Here is a 20,542-nt window from a genome sequence, read left to right on the forward strand (position 1 = left end):
TAATGGCTCTGCTGTTCACATGTGTGTGTGTGTGTGTGTGTCTGAGTCTGTGTGTGTGTGTGTGCATGCTGTGTGTTTGGGGGAGTACACAGCTGATCAGAATGTTCTCCTCCAAGCCCTGTACAAGTACATTTTGGCTGTACAAAACCATCAGCAGTGTGTGTGTGTGTGTGTGTTTAGGGGAGTACACAGCTGATCAGAATGTTCTCCTCCAAGCCCCGTGAATTTCAGTCTGTCAGAGGCTACTAACTTTTCCCAACTTAAACTTAGAGGTGTGTGTGTTGCAGGATGTACAGTAAGTGTCTGTTGGCGGCGCTATGTAGAAAAGTGTGTTATAAAGGAGATGAGAGTCTGGGTCCCCGAGCAGTGAAAGGAACTCTGAATGCTTCAGCCTCAACTAAGAGATTTTGGACAATTCCATGCTCCCGACTTTGTGGGAACAGTTTGGGGATGGTCCCTTCCTGTTCTAACATGACTGTGCACCAGTGCACAAAGCAAGGTCCATAAAGACATGGGTGACAGAGTTTGGTGTGGATGAACTTGACATGGCCTGCACAGAGTCCTGACCTCAACCCGATAGAACACCTTTCCCAGAAGAGTTGAAGCAGTTATAGCTGCAAAGGGTGGAACGACGTCAATCAGTCCCTCCAGGATTTCGCGAGGATTTTTTGAGATTGTTGCGATCTAAAATGCCTGATTTCGCGACAACTTTTCTAAAAAATTGCGATGGAAGTGAAAATTTAAAAAATAGTTGCGATTTTTAAAAAAATTAAGGTAATTAAGGTTAGTAAAACCAAAATTACACTGATCATCTTGATGCTTATTAAAAATTATAAGTAAAGGTAAATAGTAAGGGTTACAGAAAATCAAAGTAGGCCTACTTTATTTGTGTAAATACTTTGACTGGGGTAATTCACAAAGCAGCATAACCTTTCGTAGAACTGTCAAAAAAAGACAGCCCCCTAAAGAGATGGCATAATGTCATATGTTTCAATACATTCATATATGTTGTAATTCATATTAAGTTCATATCATTTTAATAATTCATATTCTGTGACTTGCATAATTACTAATAGCCAACTAAGTATCTAGTAATTTCATATTGATTTAAACTATTAGACTACACTTTTCTTTAATGTTATTACATTGGTGGTGTGTATGTCTAATTGACTGCCTGCCACTTAGGACGTGAGAGTAGCGTAATAACATATCTAAGTGGATTGGAACGCTTGCATCTCACTGTGTTCGGCTACGACTGGAAATAACTTTTTGCATAGTGCATTACGATATGTGGATAGAATTCGGGATGTTTTCTATGTCATTAGTTAAAATAAATGTTAAAAAATAACTAATATGAAATCATTCTTGGATCATAGAAGAGGTAAATGTCTTACAATGTTATTAATTTCTATGATTTTGGTAGCACTGCACTACACAAACTGAGCCCACAAGCTAGCAAACATGACACGAGCTAAAAGGACATCTCCAGGTGGAAACGTTTGCCAATGGGTTACATATTGTAGCCTACTCAAATGTCAGTAAACCAAGTAGGCCTTAATTAACTTACTTTCATAGCTTAGGCAGGTTAGCAACACTAGGTTGAGATGACAGATGCAAGTAAAGCAGATCATTAACGTTAGCCTTCTATTTATTGTCATCAAAACTACAGAGGAGTGAACAAGTTATAGGGCAGTCTCTGGTGTCTGCAGAAGTGAGTGTGGCATCTGAGTCAATATTCTGCGCGAGGGGCTGTTGTGGTAGGTGAAATTTCACGGAGAAATTTGACCATGATGATTGGTCAAATTTGCGAAAAAGTTGCAGTGTTTGGACAAAATTGCGAGGTCGCCCAGAATTCACGAGGATTTGCTGAATTTGCGTTAATTATTGCCATCGCAACATTGCAAATTCCTGGAGGGACTGGTCAATGTCAGACCGACGGTGGACCGACAGGGTGGGGATGGAGTTGGGGGGTTAGGACCATTCTAAGGGCCCAGCATGACAGGGGGACCCCAGAGAGCCCCCCTAATAACACTATAGATTATCGGGAGGCCCAGAATTATTGTCTGTCATAGGGCCCAAATTATCTAGCAGCGCCCCCTGCAGGTGACCCAATACTTTTGGCAATATAGTGTATGTACACACAGTCACTGTCTTGGATGTCTCAGGGACACACGCACCACCAGCTCTCTCTCTCTCCCGTCGTGTGCACGCTACACTCAGATGCACACGCGGTCTCGCATGTGCACTCTTGATCACTCACTCTAGATTCTGGGAGATTTTATATAATTTGCGGGCGTCAGGGAGCTTCTATCAATATGCGGGAGACTCCCAGAACTTCCGGGAGACTTGGGATGACTGTTTGTGTGAGTGTGTGTGTTTGTTTGTGTGATGGATCGGATGGATGGATAGTTGGGTGGATGTATAGTTGAAGTGGATCTCCATAGACCAAAGGATTGACATGTGTGTGTATTTGTGTGTGTGTGTGTGTGGGCATGTGTGTGCAAGCGTGCATGCTTGTACTGAGAAATGTAGTAAGTACTGGCAACCCTTCGCTTAACTCCACCATCTAGTGTACAATCACTAAATGCACACATAAATTCAAACTGTGTCCACCCTACCCTCCATTTGGGGGGTCCGGTGCAGCAGGTGGGCAACGAAGCAAAACGAAAATCAATGGTTCCATGTCATCCTTGTGGGGCTACATGCCCACCAAGTTTTGTACAGCCCGGTCTTTCAGTGTCCCGGGAATGACAAAAAATTACTAAAAAAAAAACAAAAATAAAAATCCGTAAGGAAAAAAAACTAAACCTATATTACTGCTATGCTAGCTATGCTAGCGGCAGTCATAATAAATGGCGAGAACATCAGTCAAGTCTATGCCACTACATAATAGGCTACAGGGATCCTTACAATTAGGCTACAACAGTTTTTGAGCATGTTATTCAAATCTGACTCTATACAATGCTAAATGTTATGCTATGTATAGCATATACTGTATAAAAGTATATATACTTCGAAGTATATATACTTCGTTCTATTAAATACAGAACAAAATCTCAGCCTACCAACGATACCGACGAGTGGTTTCAGTTTCTTCCGCACAGAAACATTGAATGAATCCTCATAGCCTACCACTTAAATTTATGCCTCTATGTTTGATGACACCAAATTAGCAAGTATTTGTTTTTTTTCTTTTTATATCAGCCCGGAAAAAAAACTCTTCGGATCTAGACGATTTACACAAGTCACCAAAGTTTATGTGAAAAAAGCGAGCTGTTTGCATCCCTGCTTTTGGGGCAGTGTAAAGGTGTGGGGGTTATGTCGTGTAGGTGCTATTTAGAAAAGTGTGTTATAAAAAGAAAAGTGTGTCAACATAAGTGTGTGTTGGGACCGTTTAGATGGGAGTCTTAAATCACGAGGAGCAGGGGCATTTTGCAAGATTAAATTGTAGTGGGCACGGAGCGAGAGCTAAGGTCTGGGGGTTATAAATACTCATCCAATTATCTTACATTTGACATATTCATAGACTGTGGGGGAATATTTTGAAACATCACTATATCAGCTATAGTAGCTCAGTAATCTCTTTACATTAGGATAAACAGCATACTGTACATTTATTTATAGATTTATACATTTTAATGCCAGTTATTTATGCACTCAACTATTCACTGACTTCAACATTAACTTAAACATTGCTGCCACCTTTGTTGAAAATAGCCCAATCTTGTTTGCTTCACTCTAGTCTGAACTATACTATACTAGTCACAACATGTAAATAGAACAATGTTTCAACAGAGTTCTTTTGTCACTTTTGGGATATAGGCTAGTCAGAGCACACAGAGAGGAGAAGGGGATGTATCATCTTATCTAACTCTGGGAAAGATGATGTATAAGCTAATTTCCAAAAATGTGGAAATTACGGAACGTGTTCTTTTAACAGAACAGACACGAACATAGACGTGAACATAGTGAAATGAAATAACACAGAATGATCATTTGATTGTCATAGCACACTCTGAAGAGACACAAGGTTTGTGTTCACGGAATATTACACTGTTAATGTTCGCTGTATGCCTAGTAATAAGTCATTTTAAAATCTACAACTTCACTTGCAAAGTTGACTAGTTGAGTGAGTGTTAACTGATGTGAATGAATGAACCTTATTTCCACAGCTGTGATTTCAGAGAAGCAGGAGGGGGTTTGAGTTCAGTGTTTTTAAGTGGCTGTAGCTTAAAGTTTGAGGAGATCATGTTGACACACTGCACTTCAACATGCGTGTGTGTGTTTTTCCCTCCTGGCATGCATGCTGGACGTGACATTGGCAGTGTGGCTGCATCGTCGATTCTACCGTGTTATATGGAGTGTGTTGCTGGTGTTTGACTGAGGAGATAAGTGTGTGTGTGGGCCGGGCCGCAAGAGGAGTGTGTTAAATCTTGCCTCTGGCGCTTGGCTGCTCTGCCGTCGGTTTGCCTAGTTATGGTAAACTGTAGTGACTTGGAGGTTATCTCAGGATGAGTTCCGAGTCGTGGTAAGCTGTAGTGACTCGGTGGTTATCTCAGGATGAGAAGCAGATGGTGACTCATCGCTTTAAAGGGTCTCCTGTCATCCTTCCTGATACAATGAGGGCAAATGAGGCTGGAGCACAGAGAGCTCCTCCTCCTCTTCTCTTCGATCCTCTCCTTCTCCTCTCATCTCTTCTCCTCTCTTCTCCCATCCTCTCCTCAATCATCTCCTCTCTTCTCCTTTCCTCTCCCATCCTCTCCTCTTCTCTTCTATCTCCTCTCCTCTTCTATCATCTGTTCTCTTCTCCTTTCCTCCACGGTCACTGGCTGGAGAAAAGTCATTTTCTTCCCACAATGCCAAGGGCCTGACTGTAGAGAAAATCTGCTTGACTTGTGAGTCTGTCTGTCTCTGAATGTGTCTGTGAGGGTGTGCGTGGGTGAGGAAGCAGAGTCTCTGTATTTGGCTCTCTCTGTGTGTGTGTGTGTGTGTGTGGGGGGGGGGGGGGGTCTGTATGTCTCTGAGTGTGTATGAGTGGGTAAATGTGTGTACTCATTTGTGCAACATTAGCAGCAGAGACATTACAAACCCCTTCCCCCTCAATGTGACACCCTAAGCACTGATAGAACAGCAGAACAGATTTTTTTCCCCGCAAGGCTCAGACACACGCACACACATGCTCACGCACGCACACACACACACCCCTGCTGATTTAACATGAGTCTCGCTGTATTACTGCAGGGCTAATCAGTGATAGAGCATGGAGATTCCCCTTGTGGCATGAGACACTTACACACTCTTACACACATTAAACAAACACCACACACTGCACTACACTACATGATTAGACGGCGACAAATCAAAAGAGGATTGATGCAAAAACAAACACACACTCGCAAACACACACACACACACACACACACACACACAGTCAGATAGGCACACACAAACTCACAGACACAGTTACATGCACACACACCCATATGAGTGCCTGCGGTGAGTGTGTGAGCGTGATGATAAGGAGAGACCACTGCGATCGGTGAGTAAGATACTGATCTGGATTCTCATTCTCAGACCCTGATGTCCGCTTACAGCTCTTTTTCAGGTCAATGCCACACACACACACAAACACAAGCACACACACATACAAACACATACACACAAACACATACAAACACAAGCACACACACACACATGCTTCCTGCTCCTTTTCAGGCCAATGCCAGCCTGCAGCCAGGAGGTAGAGATTATCTTCCATTTCCTGTGTGGTGGACACTCCGGCCAGGAGCTCACACAATGGAGCAGCGAGCCAATTAACCGTTGGAACAAAACTGCTATTTAGACATGCAAACCAATTAGATGGTATCTGAGTACACAACTCAAGGTGGGTTCAGTATTCACACAGATCAATATTAATGTAGAAACTATGAACAACTCTCCACACTCTGTAATAGTGATGAATGGATGGATGGATGGATAAATAGATGAATAGACGGATGGATGGATTGATAAATAAATGGATGGATGGTTGGATGGATGGATAAATAGATGGATGGATGGATAAATAGATGAATGGATGGATGGATTGATAAATAAATGGATGGATGGTTGGATGGATGGATAAATAGATGGATGGATGGGTGGATGAATGGATGAATGGATGGATGGGTGGAAGGATGGATGAATGGATGGAAGGACAGGGTCAGTCTTCAGAGGGACCAGTCAGCATCTTAAGATCTGCGCTGTAGTCGGGGGCATCTCTGTAGCAATGATGGATAGATATTTCTACATTGAGGGATACACCCAACGCACACACTAGTTGAACCTAAAGCAACAAACACACACACACAGTCTACTGTGACATTGATAATAGGTCAGTGATAGTGTACTGTAAGCCTACAGTGACCTTGTGTAGATGTTAAAGGTCAGCCTGCTGTGACCTTGGGTAGAGGTCAGGGGCAGTGTTAGTATACCCTTTCCTAGAGGTTGCAAAGCGTATTTCTATCGTGAACTCGTGTTTTTCGCCTTGCCCTTCTCTTTTATAACACGGTGCGCTCAGGGGTGTGGCAATTAACACCCTAAGGTGTGGTCTTGGCGCATTATCTAAAAATCGCTATCTTACACTATCTTAAAAGCATTACGTCACTGACCAAGAAAAACCTGGTCTGTAGCGAAAGGCGCATATGAAGCAAGCAGGTTCCTTCAAATGCACTGCTGACTATCAAAATACTGATGCGCTGTTTGAAGTTGCACTGCTTGCTGTTAAAGTGAATGATAATGTCATTTTCATTGGTTTAAAGAATGTTACGTCCAAAACACACCCATGACTGATTAAGAAACATAAGAACCGCCTTGTTGTGCCAGGCATCCAACGTTTGATAACAAAACCACCCTCAATGTGGACTGGACAAACCCCTAAGCTATTCGGGGGTGACCATGTGTTTTAGATGACCCAGATAGAGCCCGAAACGTCACCAATACCATGTTGAGCTTAAATACTGCAACTGCAATTTGACAAAACGATAGTGTTGCAAGGTAGCCCATGAAAACAGTTTTCAAAGTTAGCATTTGACATTTCGCTGTGCCAGTTCTAAGCTGTAGGCTATTCTTGAAAAAACGAGCATATATCGGAGTAGCATATCTGACAGCTTCATGGTAATTTCCCAGGCTTCTGGTAATTGTTTTCACTGAGATATGTGGCCATGATATCATGCCAAACTGACATTGAAATTAAAGACACGTGAAAATAGATTATTGACGGAATGTTTACAAGTCTGTCGGTCAAAATGACGGTCAATGAGAAAGTCTAGGGCAACCTCAAAAAAATGGCGGACATCTAGCACAACCTCTGGAAATGAGTGTTTTGTAGGAGAGACAGCACATGATTAATGGTAATAAAATGGTGTTTAATAAATTGTTCAGAACTTACATGGTGGACCAGAATGAGTCAATTAAGTGGTGCAATTTACTGATTATTATGCGGAATGGAAAAAAAACAAGAACTTGAATTTGGGACACTGGTGGTTAAGTCTGGGACAATACCAAGTAGAATTCGGGACAGCTGTGGGACACTGAATTTCGAGCCCTGAGTGTCAGTCTGCTGTGAGCTGATGAAGAGAGTGTCTGTATGAGAGGTGCGTTTCTTGTGGTTAGTGTGATGGGCTCTTGAAATAAAGAACATTAGGAGAATATGACTCAAATAGTCTCTCTCACCAGGGGCGGAGTGGCAATCGGGATGGTGGGGAGTTTTCCCGGTCGGCCGGCCGACGTGCGGGCCTGAGTTGTACATAAGAAATGCATTTAGAATTATCCGCGAAAATCGCGTTACAGAACTTTCATGGTCACAAATAAAAAAAATGACAATTTAACTTGTTTGTTTGTTCTTAAATTAACGCAGGCCTAGGCTAGAGTGGAGCAAAGCCTCCTGGGAATGGGGAATGTGTTTCTGGTTTATCCAATGAACCGATTGCAGGTCAAGTCTATTTACAGAAATGTAGGGGGATAAATGAGCGGCCCCTCATCTAATGGCATGACCCTACAAGCGAAAAGTTCGAGGAAAACTACAGGATTTTTGACAGTCGGCGGATTTGCGTGGTTGCTGTTTTACATATGGGTGGAAGGCAGAGAGAAAGGTTAGCGGAGCTAAAGCATTGACGTTATTGCTAGGCAGAAACTAGCACAAGCTATAGTCTTATGTTGATATGTAGCCTAGGCCTAGCCTATGACTAATTAATGGGCCACTCGGGCTGATAAATGGTTTGTGGAATTCATTGGAACTGTCTGTAAGCCTATATAGGCCTACTTTAATTGTTCTCTACAAATCTATTCAAAGTGCCTGGTTTTTCAATTATTTAATTACCTATGTTATTAAGTTGACATTGTCTGTAGGCTAGGCCTTTTTTAATTTTATACAGGCAACTATTGGAGTGCTATGATACCCAGATATGGCCTTGCATGATGTTTGAAATTTCCATCCACCCACAAAGCTGTTTTTATACTGCACTTAAATATCTAGTTCCTTACACATTTATTGAAAGTGCCTGGTTTCTGGTTGATTGGCTTGTTGTATTGCATTAGCACTATCCATAGTTCCTTTCTCCAAATGTAGCCTATACATAGCCTATTAGTATTTTAAATTGACATATATTTTGTTTGTGCTATTGATGTGTGTGCGTGTTTGGTTGGTTGATTTTAGTGCCCCACTCCGCCCCTGTCTCTCACACATACACACTCTCATTCACACACATACTCACACACACAGCTGAAATCCCACAGCCTGTTGCATGGTACAAATGATCGCCATATCCCAAAGCTATGTCTAACTCACACACACTCTCTCTCTCTCATTCACAAACACAGTCATACACACTCTCATTCACACATGTCATATCCCAAAAGTCTCTCTCTCTCCCTCACACACACACACTCACTCACTCACACTCTCATTCACACACTTCATATCTCAAAGGTCTCTCTCTCTCTCCATCACACAGACACATTCTCATTTACACACGCCAAATCTCAAAGTTCCCTCTCTCTCCATCACACAGACACATTCTCATTCACACACGCCAAATCTCAAAGGTCTCTCTTCCCCACAGAAAGAAACTGTCGTCACTGAGTGAGTGTCATCACTGGACCTTTCAGCCTTTTGCTCTTACAATGTGTGTGTGTGTGTGTGTGTGTTTACGAGTTCTAAAGCCGTCTCCTCCTCTTAATGTGTGTGTCGGCAAGGCATTCCAAAGTGGCCACCATCAGTGCGTGTCACTGAGTTCCAGAGCTCTCTTAATGTGTGTGACTGAGTTCCAGCGCTCTCTTAATGTGTGTGTCTGCAAGTTCCATGCCCCGTTTGTCATTTCCATTGGTCTTTAAAAGGTCAGTCCTGTCATCTCTCCCTCCCTCCCTTGCATCTATCCCCCCCTCTCTCTATCTCTCTCCCTCTCTCTGTCTATCGCTCTTCCTGAACATGTGCATGACAGATCGGCCAAGCGGATGAGAGCGTTTCCCCTCCTCTCTGTCACACCTGTGACAGCAGCAGCATTTATCTCCCCCAGAGGGACACGACAAGTACCGCTTAACATGTGGAACCCACACCATTTACAATACTGTCACACACACACACACACACACACACACACGAGTGTGATCAGCCCCATTGTACCACTTAACATGTGGAACCCACGCCATTTACAATACTGTCACACACACACAGACACGCACACACACACAGGAGTCAGTGTGATCAGCCCCATTGTGCCACTTAACATGTGGAACACACCCACCACACCCATTTACAATACTGTCACACACACAGACACACACACAAACCTTACAACACTAGAGGGAAGTTTGTGTGTGTGTCTGTGTGTGTTGCTGTGAAAACAAAACTCATATTTCTGAGACCATTATGACGGTCTGCACGGTTGAGCACCGTGTCACTGTGCCACATCTGAGCATGGCGGCACAAACTGATGGCTGACCTTTGAGTCTCAGACTCCGGAAGGTGTGTATCCAACACACAAACTTTGTATTGGAATCGTTAGTGGAATCGTTAACGCGTGGATATGTACGATTCCGATGGATCGGAACGTTTGGAACCGGTTCCTAACTGATACCTGGAACCGATTCCCAAGCGTACACACACATAGATACGCACACACAGATACGCACACACAGATACACACACACACACACACACACACACACAGATACGCACACACACACACAGATACGCACACACACAGACACACACACACACCTGCTGATTTAACATGAGTCTCGTTGTGTTATTTCAGGGCTAATCAGTGATAGAGCATGGAGATTCCCCTTGTGGCATGAGACACTTACACACTCTTACACACATTAAACAAACACCACACACTGCACTACACTACATGATTAGACGGCGAAAAAATCAAAAGTGGATGAATGCAAAAACAAACACACACACACAGTTATAGACACGAACACACACACAAACTTACACACACCCAGACACAGTATCCCTCATTTATCAACAGTAAGGATCCTAATTACCAGGCTGATGATAATCCTTTCAATCATATATGGACTCTTGGTCAACTACTAAGTGTGGGCCTATTGTCACATGTCCACAGGAACAGTTAATTATAGGGACAGGAAATGTAATCAAATGTGTACCTTGTCATGTCTTTATTGATTCACTCTCACTACAACAATGGTCTCAGGTCTCATCAGCAGTACTCCTCATGTGATCCTAAATCAGCTGACCTCCAACCATGTGATCCATATCAATGTAACCAAATATAAACTGGGTAGCCTATTTAGGGAAAGTGAACACATTGTTCGAGGAGCCATTCTGTAGTCAGAATCTCCCGCACCACTTTGGTGTGTAGCCATCATCCTCTGAGCTGGTATGTTCATGCTCTGATTGTTTCATATGGTTTCCTAAATGTTCCTTTAGCCTGTTTTCGTAACTTTCACAATATTCATTTAGATGTACTTCTAAAATGTATTGGATGAGTAACTTATACCTGACAAATAAATGCTCTGATCCGCATAGCCTACTATGTACTGATTGTTTGTCATTGGCATTAGTCTCACTTTAAAAGAAAGGGGTGTATCAAACAAGCACAAGTATATATGTCAAGCAGACAGGCGTGTGTGTGTGTGTGTGTATCAAACAAGCACAAATATGTTTTTCAAGCGGACAGATGTGAGTGTGTGTGTATCAAACAAGCATGGTCATGATTCATCTCAGAAATGCTCAGGTCAAGTAGAATGAAGTGTGTGGATATAGAGTGTGTGTATGCTTGGATATAGAGGGCGTGTGTGTGTGCTTGTGTGAGCCTGCGTGCATATATGTGTGCTAGGTTTTACCATTTGCACAACCGGTTTCTTTGCCTACACAGGCACACACACACACACACACACACACACACACACACACACACACACACACACACACACACATACTCTATAGCCACACACATACACACACACACACTCGGCAGCGGACTGTAAGACAACACCTGTCCTCTATCACTGTCAGTCAAGGTGTGTGTGTTAGACAGGAGAGTGTTTGTTAATGTGTGTGTGTGTGTGTGTGTGTGTGAGCCTGCTTGAGAGGAGATGAATGCGTCCCAATAAGGGAAACGCAATCGATGAGAATGAGGCAATCGAGGAGAATGAGGAGATGAGACATTAGTGGCTGTCCAGATAGATGGATCTGAGTAGATACATACAAACACACAAACAAAAAAACACACACACACAGTTACAGACAAGTTATTCAGATAGATAGTTCTGAGTATCTAAACACACACACACCACACCACACCCCTGCACACACAGACAAACACACACAAAAAGGCACATGTTACAGATGGCCATCCTGAGATGGCTCTGAGTAGCTACTGTATACCACAGATGAGGGAACTCAGTTTTCTCATGGCATGCCTTCATCCCTCCATCACTCTAATCCTCCATCCTTCTCTTTCTCTCCCTCCCTCTCTCTCTCTTCATCTCCTTCTCTCTTTCATTTGAAATCCTTCTCTAATGTTCATTCTAGATCCCTCTCTACATCTCCCCCCTCTCTCTCTCTCTCTACATCTCCCTCTCTATCTATCTCTCTCTTATATTGTCCTTCCACCTTGCTCTTGTTTTCTCAGTATGAGACTCTCTCTCCATTCTTTTTTACCTTACTCCCTCTTTCCTCTTTCATTGTGCCTATATTTCAATTCTCTCTCTCTGTGTCTCCCTGTCTCTCTCCCTCCCTCTCCATCTCTCTCTCTCTCTGCGTCCCTGGACTCAATCAGAAGGAGGCTCATGGAGGCAGGAGACACCTAACACAAGAGCTGAATAATTCAACAACCCCCAAAACACACACACACACACACACACACACACAAAGGCTTCAGAAGAAAAGGTATTCTAATCTCTCTAACTCCCCCTGTCTCTCTCCATCTGTCTCTCTCACTATTTCTCTCCCTCCTCTCTCTCTCTTTCTCTCTGTCAATTATTCATCTGCACTCAGTGAGGTGGAACGCGGGGCTTTGAGGAAATGATGATTGGAGATCGATATGCTCCTTTATCAGGGTAAAACTGGCTTTATATCAGGGCCATGTCATGAAGTCCAACTAGCTTAAACACACAAGTCAACATCACACACACACACACACACACACACACACACACACACACACACACATCTGGACAGCCTGTGCCTCCTGACTCATTAAGATCTGATGGAGGAGTCGGAATACAGATGGTGAACTGCTCTCTCTCGTGTTGTTAATGCAGTGGGATTAGAAGACATGAAACACAAATTTAAAGTGTGATATAACAGAAAATAAACAGGCAGTGAAAGTAATTCGGCTAGTAAACAACACACATTCACGCACACACACGGCAAAAAAGGTTCATATCTGTTGTCGGCTTTTACATAAGAGCACCAAGGGGAAAACTACAAAGCCTTAGTGGCTCTTGGGAAATGGAATACTATCATGGCCTCCTGCTGCGGCAGCTCCAGCATTGCCGTCCCACTGGGGGAGCACCAGGAGCCTCACTGGCTCATGGGAAATGTAGTTCTATTACAGCCTCCTAGCACTGAAGCCCCGGCACTGTGTGTGTGTGTGTGTGTGTGTGTGTGTGTGTGTGTGTGTGTGTGTGTTTGGGGTGGACACAGAGGACCTGCCAGCCCAGTCCAGTCTGTACTGATGGAGAACAAGAGTTGGCGAGCAAGAGTGACTTGTGTGTCCAGCTGTCCCACTGTTTGTGTCTGTGTGTGTGCGTGTGTGAGTGTGTGTGTGTGCGTGTGTGAGTGTGTATGAGTGTGTGTGTGTGTGTGTGTGTAGGAGTGAGAGTCGTGACACTGATGAGTCCCTCTGATCCTGCTTGGCTGCAGAGCGTTTGGGGTAAATACCGAGCGTAAGCCCCTAGTATGACGGGCAGAAGGGGGCAACAGTCTGGGGCAAATACCTAGCGTAAGCCCCCAGTGTGATGGGCAGGAGGAGGGATAATACGGGGGACTGAGAGACCTTGTGAAGGCGCTGTAGAGGCTCGGCCTACGTCCCACGCTGCTGAGGGTCTCTAATCCTGCCCCTGCTCTCTGGAGTGTGTGTGGGGGGGCTCTGTGACCCAGCCCCTGCTGTTTGGAGTGTGTGTGTGTGTATGTGTGTGTATGGGCGAGGGGGGGGGGCTCTGTGACTCAGGCCCAGCCCCTGCTGTCTGGAGTGTGTGTGTGGGGGGGGGGGGGGGTCTGTGACCCAGCCCCTGCTGTCTGGAGTGTGTGTGTGTGTGTGTGTGTGTGGGGGGGGGGGTCTTTGATCCAGCCCCTGCTGGATGGAGGAATCACCCTCACCGCTGGGATGGAGCTAAATGTCACTGAGACACCAGCTGAGAAGGCTAATCTCACACACACACACACACACACACACACACACACACACACACACACACACACACACACACACGTGAACATCTCTTGAATACACACACTGACACACACTCAAAAGTCCTAGACCCACATCATGTCACAGCTAACAGCAGGCAGCATCATGTGAGGTAGCTAACAGCAGGTGGAATTTTACAGAAGATGAGAAGATAAGAGAGATGGAGAGAGAAAAAAAGGAGGGAGAGAGAGGAAAGGAGAGAGTGAGAGATGAAGAAAGAGCAGGAGAGAGAAAAGGAGAAGGAAAGAGACAGAGCTGAAGAAAGAGCAGGAGAGAAAGAGAGCAGCAAGACAAAGGGCTCTGAAGGACGAGAGGCTGCTGCTGTGGACACAAAAGGACCAACACACATACACACACATATGGACACACACATGGACAGACACAGGAACACACACACACAGACACACACACACACACACACGGACATACACAAGGACACACACACGGACACACACAAGCGCTTTTCAGACATGCACTGGACTCCTAACATAATCCAGGCATCAAATGGGCAGACTGTATGTAAACACAATGTGCTGCTGTATATGTAAACAACACAATGCTGTATATGTAAACACAATGTGCTGTATATGTAAACACAATGTGCTGTATATATTACCGGCCTCCAAGTCTAGGGGAGCTTGGGGCACGGCACAACCACGTTCCCTTGCTTGATCTTAAAACACAAAGAGAACGGACAAGGCAAGGTTCAGGTGTTGCACACTGGCATTCCATTTATTAGTTAAAATACTTTAAGCATAAATACTTAAATATTCAAATATGTCCAACAATGTTCAGACACACTCAACATCAAATATAGATACTTAAATATTCAAACATGTTTAACAATGTTCAGACACACTCAACATTAAATTGATTAACACACACATTTAAAGCATTAACATCTTTCATAAGAATATACATGTGGTGAGAATAAACACAACATTTAGCTAACAATTCATTTCTTTGTAACCTCACTAAAAAGCCATGGCCACATGGTTAATGGTGGCAAACAAACATTTGCTTGAATCAACATTTACTTCAATTTAATAAGAATCATATCATTACACAACACATTAACCAGCAATTTCTACAAAATAACCTTAGATGGCAACATTAAGAATAAAATGACACATATCTTAAAATGAGAACGATAGAGAACGGACAAGGCAAGGTTCAGGTGTTGTACACTGGCATTCAAAATTCCTTCTTCTCTGCCAGCTATATGGTACCTGCCCCCAAACACTACATGCCTCCTAGTTCTGAGACCGAAGGTCACTCGGCTGAGCCTACATATGAACACGGCTACAGCACAGGTAGATTCACACCTAGTCAGGGGGCGTGGTGATGACCTTACGACATGGCCAGAATATCGTGATAGCCTTTCATATAGACAGGGTTTCGACTACCACTTGGATGAGAAGGATAACTTAGCTGCTAGTGCTACACAAACTATAGCCTACATTATAGCCTTATCTTGCCCTTTTAAGCACATGTGTGTGTGTGTGTGAAATAAAGCACATATTTTCAGACCTTCTTTTCCTTTCAATGATTTGAACTTGCCATATTAGCATCATTAATTAATTCATTCATTTTTTATTGATATATTGTTCATCATACCCCAACAACATATTGTGCATCAACCCTGCTCTTCCGCTCATTAAACCACCCGGAACATTTACTTGTGCGATGTCTGCGCGTGAGGATCATGTTTGAACACTCGACTCCGTTTAAGATTCAGACCTTATTTCACAGGCGTTGTCCAGAGGTCATGTCTGAAAACGGTTTCACTTACACACAGTGAGGTTACCAGGGCTGAGACAAAAGACATTTCACCGCACAACCATCTCTCTCTCTCTCTCTCTCTCTCTCTCTCTCTCTCTCTCTCTCTCTCTCTCCCCCTCTCTCTCACACACACACACACACACACACACACACACACACACACACACACACACACACACACACACACACACACACACACACACACACAGTCAGATTGCAAAGCCAGATATTATTATCTGTTTTTGAAGTGATAAATAAGTGGACAAAATGGTGAAGACAGATGATGAGAGAGGGAAAAGGAGAGAGAGAGAGATGTGAGGAAGAGGGAGGGAGAGAAGGAAAAGAGGAGAGAGGGAGAGAAAGAGAGCGCTTTAAAAACTGTTCCCTTTTTCATCTAACAGCATGCAGCTGCTGCTTCTCCCATTCTGCTACCGCCCTTCACTTCACTCCTCTCCTCTGCACACACTCTCTCTCTCTCCTCTCTCACACACACACACACACTCCCTCCCTCCCTCCCTCACACACACACGCACACACACACACACGCACACACACACAGTGTAGAATGTAGGTCAGCTCTGTGGAGGGACGTGAAAGTGAATGGTAAATCAAAACAATCTATCAGTGGACCGAGCCTGCAGCTCCCGCAAGCAAAGCACTGGGACTGGACACACATATAGAGAGAGAGGAGAGAGAGGAGGGAGGGAGGGAGGGAGAGGGAGGGGGCAGAATGCAGAGAGAGAACGAGTGAGACGGGGTAATTACTAAATAAGAGGAGAGAGACACAGACAGACAGGAGAGTGAGTGAGTGTGTGTGTGTTTGTCTATATGTGTGTCACAATGCCCAAATGCTCCCAAAATAATGCAGATATGCTACCAAACAAAGGGAAACAAAGCTAACCTATGTACCTGCGTAGTAAACTGTGTAGGGGTTTAAACTAGTAACCTTAGCCTGCAGTGTTGAACTTGAGTCTAGGTCAGTAGTAAAGCTACCTTGGATTTGAGAAAGGTGCTATATCAAATAAACGTATTATTATTACTATTATTATTAGTGCGTGCTGTGAGGTTTGTAAAGACTAAATGAGAAGGCCACAGAAGCTTACCATACACACAGACAAACGCACGGATACACAGGCATGTTGTCACTCCATGTTTGTGAGGGTCTCATCCCTCTGTGCCCACTAGCTGTGGCAAATGTGCTTACTGACTAAACACAGGCTGACTACCAAAGATTCTAGAGTGTGCATGCGCGCACACACACACACACACATACACACACACACAAATCATCTCACACCCATACTCAACATACACACACATATGGCTATGTGCGGTGTCTGTGCTATGCATGGCAGTTGAGGTCTGCCCTTTGGCTCTGACCCCCCAGATAAGGGTACTGTAGAGATGACAGAGTGATGAGGAGCACTTTAGAGATGACAGAGTGAGGAGCACTATGACAGGGTGAGGAGGAGCACTATAGAGATGACAGGGTGAGGAGCACTATGACAGGGTGAGGAGCAGCACTGTAGAGATGACAGGGTAAGGAGCATGAGGAGCACTGTAGAGATGACAGGGTGAGGAGCAGCACTGTAGAGATGACAGGGTGAGGAGCATGAGGAGCAGCACTGTAGAGATGACAGGGTGAGGAGCATGAGGAGCACTGTAGAGATGATAGGGTGAGGAGCATGAGGAGCACTATAGAGATGATAGGGTGAGGAGCAGCACTATAGATATGACAGGGTGAGGAGCAGCACTGTAGAGATGTCAGAGTGAGCAGCACTATATGACAGGATGAGGAGCAGCACTTTAGAGATGACAAGGTGATAAGCAGCACTGTAGAGATGACAGGGTGAGGGGCAGCACTGTAGAGATGACAGGGTGAGGAGCACTACAGAGATGACAGGGTGAGGAGCATGAGGAGCACGGTAGAGATGACAGGGTGAGGAGCACTATAGAGATGACAGGGTGAGGATCATGAGGAGCACTGTAGAGATGATAGGGTGAGGAGCATGAGGAGCACTGTAGAGATGATAGGGTGAGGAGCATGAGGAGCACTGTAGAGATGATACGGTGCGGAGCACTGTAGAGATGACAGGGTAGAGACCAGGGGCGTTATTAGGGGGTGGACAGGGGGGACGTATCACTCTCAACTTTCAAAACGGTGGTGTTTGTCCCCCCAACATTGTCATCTAAAAGATGGACAAATGCCAGCGACAGAGACAAATCAGTTCTAACTACTGACCAATGATTCTAGCGGAGGGCTACACGAGCAAGATAGCCTGAACAAAAACGAGATCACAAAAAAAAAGCAGATAGAAAGTACTGAAACAAATCTACAACAGGCCCGTTTGTTTATAAAAACATAGCAAAGTGTTGGCAACCTATGGCCATGTCCATTTCCCTTGTGAGTTAAATATTTTCATGCAGATGTCTGGATAATAGATGAGGTAACAGATCATGCATGCCTGTTTTAGGCATAGTTTAGGCCCTATTCTCTGACGGAAAGTGTACAGAAATTGCGCATATACTTAACAGTATTTACACATTTCCCCTGCCGCCGCTGAGTTTCAGGCTTAGCCCTGAATGTTTTTAACTCTTGGTTACGCCCTTGATCACAAGCAGTTTCCCCCCCCCCCAATATTGAAGACACAGTAACACCCCTGGTAGAGACGGGTGGGAGAGGAGCAGCAGGCGAGCGAAGAGGAGAGAGGAGTGTATTGCCCAGCATAGAGGAGAGAGGAGTGTATTGCCCAGCAGAGAGGAGGAGAGGGGAGAGGAGTGGAGCATCTATGGGCATCTATATTGCCCAGCAGAGAGGGGAGAGGAGTGAAGCATCTATGGGCATCTATATTGCCCAGCAGAGAGGGGAGAGGAGTGAAGCATCTATGGGCATCTATATTGCCCAGCAGAGAGGGGAGAGGAGTGAAGCATCTATGGGCATCTATATTGCCCAGCAGAGAGGGGAGAGGAGTGAAGCATCTATGGGCATCTATATTGCCCAGCAGAGAGGAGAGGGGAGAGGAGTGGAGCATCTATGGGCATCTATATTGCCCAGCAGAGAGGGGAGAGGAGTGAAGCATCTATGGGCATCTATATTGCCCAGCAGAGAGGGGAGAGGAGTGAAGCATCTATGGGCATCTATATTGCCCAGCAGAGAGGGCAGAGCAGCGTTGCAGGTGGAGCTCTTACAGCATATAAGCACATACCACACCACACACACACAGACACACACACACACACACACACACACACACACACACACACACACAGACACAGACACAGACACAGACACAGACACAGACACACACACATACCACACCACACCACACACAGACACAGACACACACACACCACACACACACACACACACACACACACACACACACACATACCACACCACACACACACACACACACACACACACATTACTGTATGTGTACGTACATACATTCACACACATAAAGACATATTCATACAGATATATTCACATACATACTGAAGTGCGCATAGACACACACTCAAACACACACACATTCTGCAGGGGTCCTGACTAAAAGGCTTAGAAGCATGTCCTTGATGCTCATGATGACTTTACGGTTTACTACAGCCTAAGACTGAAAGAACAACTGCATACACACAGTCAGGCATAGAGTGGATGAGCTTCAGCTATGTCAGAAGTTCATACACATATAGATCTATGTGTGTGTGTATGTAACAAGAGGCACTGCATTTTCTTCTGCAGAGCCTGAGAGGTGCTGGAGGGTATTATCTCTCTGCAATCTATGAAGTTCTCCTTCGAGACCAGAAACTCTATCTCGCCTGCCCTATTCAAATGCAACACACTCTCTCTCTCTCTCTCTCTCTCTCTCTCTCTCTCTCTCTCTCTCACTCTCTCTCTCTCTCTCTCCATGACTTCCAACCCCACCCCCTTTTCTCTCTGTCTCTCTTTCTGTCTCTCCGTCTCTCTCCCTCTCCATCTCTCTATCTCTCTATCTCTCTCTCTCTGTCTCCGCATCATACCCAACACCACGTCGGCGGAAGCAGCGTGGAAAATCAGCGCTGACGTCCACTCGCACGGATCCGGTGGCACGCACGCGTGCTGGCCCCGCTAGGCGGAATCGCAATCTATTTCTCTGGCCGTTTGTTTAATTGACCGAGTGTCAGGATCTATCACCAGCACTGTCAGCAAGGGCAGTGCAGAGGACGCCCTAAACGCAGACCCACAGACCAGCCACCGATGCGTGCTCACGTAGGCCTACAGTAGCTGCATTGACCACTCTGGGGCCCGGCAGGCGGGAGATGGGATCACTGCTACTGTGGGGGGACAGTGACCCCCAGTGGTGAAGTACAGAAGCCCACAGAGGCATAGATGATGCGGGTTTTGAGGAATTGGAGTTGCTAATGTCACATTACTGTAAGCAAAAGCATTGAAACAGCAGTAGCCTAAGTGGCTGGCTTAATTTTGGTGAAAAACTGGTGACCTTTTGGCCACCTAATGGCAAAAAGTTTGAACACCAACAGCAGCACAGTAACTACTGATAAAAAGCTTTCTGGTAGGCCAACGTTTACTGCTGTACAAATTGGATGGCCGTGGTCTTTTAGACCTCAGATGGCACTGCATCAACACCAGACCTGTTTCCAGACCTGTCATTGTATGGGCTCAGGAAAAACTCTGATAACCATTGTCTATGTGCACAGTTTGATACTCAATTAAAAAACTGAAGCCAAAATTGTAACACTAAAATTGTATTGAGACATGATACAGAAAATACCACCGTCTTATCTGGGCCTGAGCTTGTTTAAAATGGACTGAGGTAACATGGAAAACA

Source organism: Alosa sapidissima, chromosome 11 (assembly GCF_018492685.1).
Source record: "Alosa sapidissima isolate fAloSap1 chromosome 11, fAloSap1.pri, whole genome shotgun sequence".
Lineage (NCBI taxonomy): Eukaryota > Metazoa > Chordata > Actinopteri > Clupeiformes > Clupeidae > Alosa > Alosa sapidissima.